The sequence below is a fragment of the Canis lupus genome, chromosome 5 (genome assembly GCF_048164855.1).
Source record: "Canis lupus baileyi chromosome 5, mCanLup2.hap1, whole genome shotgun sequence".
Taxonomy (NCBI): domain Eukaryota; kingdom Metazoa; phylum Chordata; class Mammalia; order Carnivora; family Canidae; genus Canis; species Canis lupus.
In genome coordinates this window covers 29669201-29676576 of record NC_132842.1, presented here as the reverse complement: position 1 = coordinate 29676576, position 7376 = coordinate 29669201, and the positions used below count along the sequence as shown (strand labels likewise).

The following is a 7376-nucleotide window of genomic DNA, read 5'->3' as shown; positions in this document are numbered from 1 at the left end:
CTCCTTCTGAGGGCTGCAAGGAAGGACTTGTCCCAGGCTTTTTCTTCTCGGCTTGTAGATGGCTGTTTTCTCCCTGTGTTCTTCCTCAGTGCCTGTGTCCAATTTCCTCTTTTCATAAGGACATCAGTCATATGAGGTTAGGGCCAATTCTAATGACCTCACTTAAACTTGACTGCCTATGTAAAGACTTTATCTCCAAATAAGGTCACATTCTGAGAAATTAGGGGTTAGAATTTCAACAAATGCGTTTGGGGGGAACACAATTCAGCCGCTAACAGTGGCTCCTCTCTAAGTATTGATCTAGGTACTTGGGCTTCTTTAATCTTTTTAAGATTTTATTTATTTATTCAAGAGAAAGAGAGAGTGAGAGAGAACATGAGCAGAGGGGAGGGGCAGAGGGAGAAGCAGACTCACCACTGAGCAGGAAGCCCAATACAGGGCTCAATCTCAGGACCCCAGGATCATAATCTGAGCTGAAGATAGACATTTAACCAACTGAGTCACCCAAGCATCCCTGAGCTTCTTCAATCTTGTGACTAGGTTGTCTTCAGTAAGACTTCCAATGAGTAGTTGAGTCAAGCTGGTGAAAGGAAAAAGAGTAGAGAATATCAAACGTTGGCAGGGTTTATGGGCCCAGCCCAGAAATAGAGCACATCTCTTGCTTTCTATTGGCCAGAACTTAGTTACAGAGCAGAGAAATGGGTAGTGTGGACTGAATGTATGTCCAGAAAGAAGAAGAATTGGTTCTGGTCATCTGTTAGGTCGTGTCCTCCATCTCTTTCTCTATTCAGTACTACCCAAGAAGGACAATATAATCAGGAGGATAAAGATTAGAATGTTGGCTGTGAGATCTTCAAAGAGAAGAAAAAATAAGACTTACCATCTCTCTGCACTTCTAGGACACTCTTAATGTCTTCATGATCAATGTATGCCCTGTTGAAAAAAGATATTGAAGAAAAGAAAGGTCAGTGGTGGTCCAATATTGACTGCACATTTTAGCACTTCAGGGATGCTGCTCTGGGGTGAAAACCCATGTCCTGTTCCCACCCTGGTGTTGTTACTGCTCCCTTTTGTTTGCCTGAATAGATTGTGCAGACCTGGATAAGAAACTCTAGCATTCTCCTGAGAGGTCATACTTCTTTCCCTGGGGCTCCTGTTATCTTTATTTTATAATATTAATGATAACTGTAACCACCAGCTGGGTAGTGTTAAAAAGAACATTATCTTACAAAACTGAAATTCACTGCTGGGAATTTCTTCTAAACACCGTTATGCATAACAATATTTTTAATCGGGTGATTCCTACCAACTGGCTCACAAAACTCTTGTCATTTTTTAAAGCAGAATTAAATAATACCAGGCAGCAGAGTGTGTAAGGCATAAATTACAGATGGCAGGAGGGCAAAGACACTGTGTGGTGAATAAATTAAAGTCCTCAATTATGAGGCTAGTGAGAGAGGTATGAGGAAAGAAAGCTGAGGCCACTAGAGAGAAATGTTTTCATATGACATTGAAATTGGGCTGCCCATCCAAGAAACACTAAGACCTAAGGACTGAGTACACCTCAAAAGATCTTTACTACAGAAGAGAAGGATTTTTCTTGGGTACAGCACATTACCATAAAAATGTAAGCTTTAATTTTTTTTCCCCACTAGATTATAAAGTCCTAAAAGGGCAGGTGTGGGTCTGGTCATGTTTATACAACAAACGAAACTTGAACTCATTATATATCTGATAGGTGGTGATGAAACATACACAAGGACACACCTTGCTCTGAGAAAGTCTGTGCTTGTCTCCACTGCAACTTCAAATTAAAATGAGGTCCTTCTTAAAGCCTAGAGATTAGATGGACAAGGGAAAAATCCTTGATTTCTCTGTAGTCCTTGCCTTTGTGGGGATTTAAGTATTACTACTTCAGCCTCAGAAATATTTCTCAAAACTGGGCCTTTCTCACCACTTGTATGGATTTGAATCTTCAGCATCACTTGCTTTTTTTTTTTTTTTTTTATTGAGGTCTTCTTTCTTCTTTCTTTCTTTCTTTCTTTCTTTCTTTCTTTCTTTCTTTCTTTTTTATTTCTTTATTTGAGAGACAGGAGGCAAGGGGCACAGGGGCAGAGGGAGAGAAAAACCCAAGCAGACTCTGCTGAGCACAGAGCCTGAAGCAGGGCTTAGATTCCAGGATCAGACCCCAGCCAAAACCAAGAATTGGAAGCTTAGCTGGCTACACCACAAAGGCACCCCAACTGAGAATTTTTTAAAAATGTTTTTCTGTTATCTCTACAATTGGGATTTTAGCGCTGTCACTAGTTTTGCTTTGTCTTCGTTTGTTTTGCTTTAGTGGTTGTTTGAAGGATTATGCTATGCATTCTTATCCTCTCATAGTCTACCTCCAAATAATATTACATCACTTCCTGTAAAATGTGAGAGCCTTACAACACTTTACTTACATTTCCTTATAGTTTATCTTGTTAGTAGGATGAGGAGAGAGGGGGACAATTATATGATTATCCCAAAAGATGTATAAAAAATAAGACAAAATGTTAATATCTAGGTTTAGTAAAATCCTATAGAAAACTAGAAATAAAAAGTACTTTTTTAAACTGATAAGGGGTATCTATGAAAAACCTACAGGGGTGCCTGGGTGGCGCAGTTAGTGAAATGTCTGCCTTTGGTCATGATCCCAGGGTTCTGGGATGGAGCCCAATGTTGGGCTCCCTGCTCAATGTGGAGTCTGCTTGTCCCTCTCCCTTTGCCCCTCTCCTTTTTGCCTCTCCCTTTGCTCATGTTTTCTGTCTCCCTCTCTTCAAGTAAGTAAAATCTTTAAAACAAAACAAAACAAAACAAAAAACAAACAAAAAAACAAACAAAAAAACCCCCTTCAACTCACATCATCTTTAGCAACTCATACCATCTTTAATGGTGAAAGCCTAAATGCTTCTTCCCTAAGATCAGAAACAAAGAAAGGGTGTCTTCTCTTCCAATTGCTACTCAACATTGTGCTGGGTGTAGGGGTGCTCTTGCCCAATAAGATCTGAAAAATAAATAAAAGGAAAACAATTTAGAAAAGAAGAAATCAAACTGTCTTTATTTGCAAAATTATGTATGTAGCTAATCTGAAGAGATGTATAAAAATAACTACAGAAATATAGTAAGATTGAGAAAGCTTACAAAATCCAAGGTCAAAATATAAAAATCGATTGCATTTCTATACACCAGTAATGAACAATTGGAAAAAAAAAGAATTTTTAGGGCAGCCCCGGTGGCTCAGCGGTTTAGCGCCGCCTACAGCTCAGGGCGTGATCCTGGAGACCCAGGATGGAGTCCCACATCAGGCTCCCTGTGTGGAGCCTGCTTCTCCCTCTGCCTGTGTCTCTGCCTCTCTCTCTCCTCTCTGTGTATTCTCATGAATAAATAAATAAAATCTTTAAAAAAATACTAAAAATTAAAAAAAAAAGAATTTTTAAAATAATACTACTTGCAATGGCATAAAAAATAAAATAATTTAATAAAATATGTGTAAGACCTGAAACCACAAAACATTGCTGCAGAAATTAAAGAGAGATAAACTATCTTCATGGATTGGAAGACTCAGTATTATTAAGATATCAATGACCTCAAAATGTATCCATTTATTCAAAGCCATCCTAATGCAGTCCTTACAAGTTTTCTTGTAAAAATTGACAAACTAGTGTTAAAATGTATATGGGGTATACAGAGAATGTAGGATACCAAAATAATTTCGAAAAAAGAGGGCTTATATTTCCTAATTTGAGTATTACCAAAAAATAAAAAATAAAAATTAAACTCTAGTAATCAAGCAAATGTGGCATTAGCATTAGGATAGTCATGTAGGCCAATGGAACTGAATGCAGAATCCAGAAATAGAACCACACACATCTAGCTAATTCATTCATTTGACCAAAGAGCCCAGGTCATATGATTGGGGGGAGGACAACCTTTTATAAATGGTGCAAAAACAAACAAACAAACAGAAGCCTCAATTCTTACATCATTCACAAAATTATCTCAAAATGGATCACAGACCAAATATATTTACTAATGCTGGAAAACCTCAAAAAGAAACATAACTGATAAACTTTACAACTTTCTTGTAGGCAATGATTTCTTAAGTGAAACAAAAAGCATTTAATCATAATGAGGAAAAAATGGCACTTTGGATTCCAATCAAGATGAAAACTTTCTGCTTTTTGGAATACATCATTAAGAGATAAAAATGAAAACAAAAACCACTAGCTAGGAGAAAATGAGAAAATATAGTATATTATATATATAAATAGTATGTATATATCTTATGTTTTTTATATTATATATATGACACACATTTGTATCCAGTGTATATAATGGATTTTACCAATTCAATAATAATCCAGTTAAGAACTGGGCAACATTTAATCTGACACTTCATAAAAGAAAGTATGTGGACAGCTCGGGTTGCTCAGCAGTTTGGTGCTGCCTTCAGCCCAGGGCGTGATCCTGGAGACCCGGGATCGAGTCCCACATCGGGTTCCCTGCAGAGAGCCTGCTTCTCCCTCTCCCTGTGTCTCTGATTCTCTCTCTGTGTGTGTCTCTCATGAATAAATAAATACAATCTGTAAAAGAATTTTTTTAAAAAAAGTAAATAAATAAAAGAAAATATGTGAATGGCCATAAGCACATGAAGAGATGCCAAGTGTCCCTAGTCATCAGCAAATGAAAATTGAAACCACAATGACATACCACTGCACATCCATTGGAACAGCTAAAATTTAAAAAGCTAATAATGTCAACTATTGGCAAGGATGTAGAGCAACTGGAACTCTCATACATTGTGGTGGCTCATATAAATTGTACAACCTTGGAAAACTGCTTCACATTTTCTGATAAAGTTGAACATGCATTTATTACATGACCCAGTGATTTCATACCTAGGTATTGACCCAAGAGAAATGAAAACATATGTCTACAAAAAGACTTTGATACAGATGTTCATCGAAACTTACTAATAATAGCTAAATCTCAAAAAAATGTCTAAAGGTAACTACCATATAAATAGTAATATATATATATAGTTTATCTGTATATTGCAATACTAGCCAGTGATAAATAAAAAGGAAAAATTACAATATAAGAAAATGAATCTCAAAAATGTTATGCCGAGCAAATGAAGCCAGACTCGAGTATAGATAATGTGATTCTATACATATGAAATTATAGAATAAGCAAAAGGAGTCTCTAGCAATTGCAAACAGATCAGTGATTATCTAGGACTGGCAGCACAAAGGGACGTGAGTGAACTTTATGGAATGATGGAAATAATCTGTATCTCATGTGGATGGTGATTATATGTCAAAAACCTCTGAAACTGTGCATGTAAAGTGAGTACATTTTATTATGCTCTATATAATTTATACTTTAATAAAGTTGATTTTAAAAAACAAAAATGACATATCATTTTTAGACTATTAACCTGCCAAAAAAATGTAAGAATTTCCAAGAGTTGATGAGGAAATGAATAAAGGACACAGCTCATCAGATAATCAATGGACGAAACCCTTCCATAGGGTAATGGTGCAATCTTTAGTGACAGCTGTAACAACGTGTACTGTTCTGTTATTTTCTTTTTCTTTTTTTAGATTTTATTTATTTATTCATAAGAGACAGAGAGAGAGAGAGAGAGAGAGAGAGAGAGAGGCAGAGACACAGGCAGAGGGAGAAGCGGGCTCCATGCAGGGAGCCCGACGTGGGATTCAATCCTTGGTCTCCAGGATCACGCCCTGGGCTGAAGGCGGTGTAAACTGCTGGGCCACCGGAGCGGCCCTGTTCTGTTATTTTTCCACTCCTTTCTAGGACTTGACTAGACAAATGTACAAAGTTTTAGCCTTAAAAGTGTTCATCTAAGTATAGTTTTTCATAGTTAATATTGAAAATAAACTGTCCAACAATAGCATAGAGGTTAAGTAAATTATATTCATATGCTAAAGGGCCATTCAACCACTAAAAAAAATGGAAATCGTATTTGTCAATATTGAAATACATGCTTAGTATCTTATAAATTTAAAAATGCTTGTAAAACTGCATGCTGTGATCTTACTTTTGTGCAAATTTTCACAATAAAAAGGTATAAAATATAATAAGTTACTATCAGTAGTTTTACTGATAAGATTGCAAAGATCCTTTTTCTCTTCTTTTTTTAGCTAATCAGCTTTTTCTCATTAATTTCAAATAAACATGCAATGTTTGTGTAATGACAAGAGATATGAGTTTATGATGCTAATGCAACTGCTGGGTTGCTCTTAATAAGTAAAATAAAGGGTAGCATGGAGGACCAGGTGCTATGTGGAACATTATGAAGACAGGCATTGCTGATGTGACCGAAACCTCCCTTTTTGAGTCTGTACTTGTGGATGGGAACCAAATCCCAGAGGGGAGCCATTCCTGGGTTCCTGCACCCCATACCCCCACCCCCAGGCCCCACATTGCAGTCAGACTTCTCCCTCTTTCAGTTCGTCCTGACATGAATGACTTCGTCTATTCCTCCAACCAGTGGACTCTCCTTGATAAATCCATTTTGAAGGAAAGCTGCCTTAGGAAGAGCCACTCACATCAATGATGACAGGGTAGTAAATTTGGGCTGAAGTGACTTCATGTCGATGTAATCTCCTCCACAATATTTAAACTCCGCGAAGGGGACAGCCATCTACTGTAACATAGAGAAGCCTGACAGCTTCGCGCGGTGGGAGGTGTACAGGTTAGATCTCAGCACCTGGTGGATCATAGAGATTTATAAAGTCATCACAGGAGAATACCTTAGGTGGAACTCCTTGAGACCTTTCAAATGTCTCCTGGCCAAACACCTAATAAGCATCCTGGACGTAACTTGAGAACTGGAACTGAGAATTGCTGTGTATATAAGCCATGACAGCTCTGTGAAGCCTTACAAGGGAAGGTTCAAAGAACCGAGTTAATTAGCTTAGTGGGAAGAAAGTTGAAGAGAAATTTAATAACTATCTTCAGGAATCTGAAAGGTTCTTATAAATAGACTATACCCATCAGTTCTCAGTATCCACAGAGAGCAAAACTTCTGATGCAGCAAGAAGGCGCTGAGTAAGACATGCTTCAGGACTTCCCCATTCCACGCTGCAGTAGGTTGCCAGGCGATGGAGTATTCCTTCCTGGAAACCTTTCAGAATAGGATAGACAAGCCACTGTTTGATTACCTGGATTTAGTTCTGGATCAAAGAATTAAACAAATGCCCCTGTGTGTCCTTCCAGCATGAGGGATTTAAAGTTTTATTTTAACTAGCAAGTCAGCCTATCAGAAGAAACCCATTGCAATGGCCACAAAGTGCTCAGTGTTAATTTTTCTAAATACCTAT

The 7376-nt window shown here is 37.6% G+C and overlaps 1 long non-coding RNA gene across 2 annotated transcripts; it reads right to left on the bottom strand.

Annotated features, from left to right (window-relative positions):
* Positions 1-369: 369 nt before the first annotated feature.
* Positions 370-7147, bottom strand: LOC140632916 (uncharacterized). Of its 2 annotated transcripts, none has more exons than XR_012030564.1 (5): positions 7047-7147; positions 6603-6763; positions 2888-3031; positions 881-933; positions 370-580 (listed from the first exon to the last, which is right to left on the bottom strand). It is a non-coding gene; the product is annotated as an uncharacterized lncRNA (long non-coding RNA). The 2 variants fall into 2 exon arrangements; XR_012030563.1 differs by having other exon boundaries at positions 2909-3031.
* Between the last annotated feature and the right edge of the window lie 229 nt (positions 7148-7376).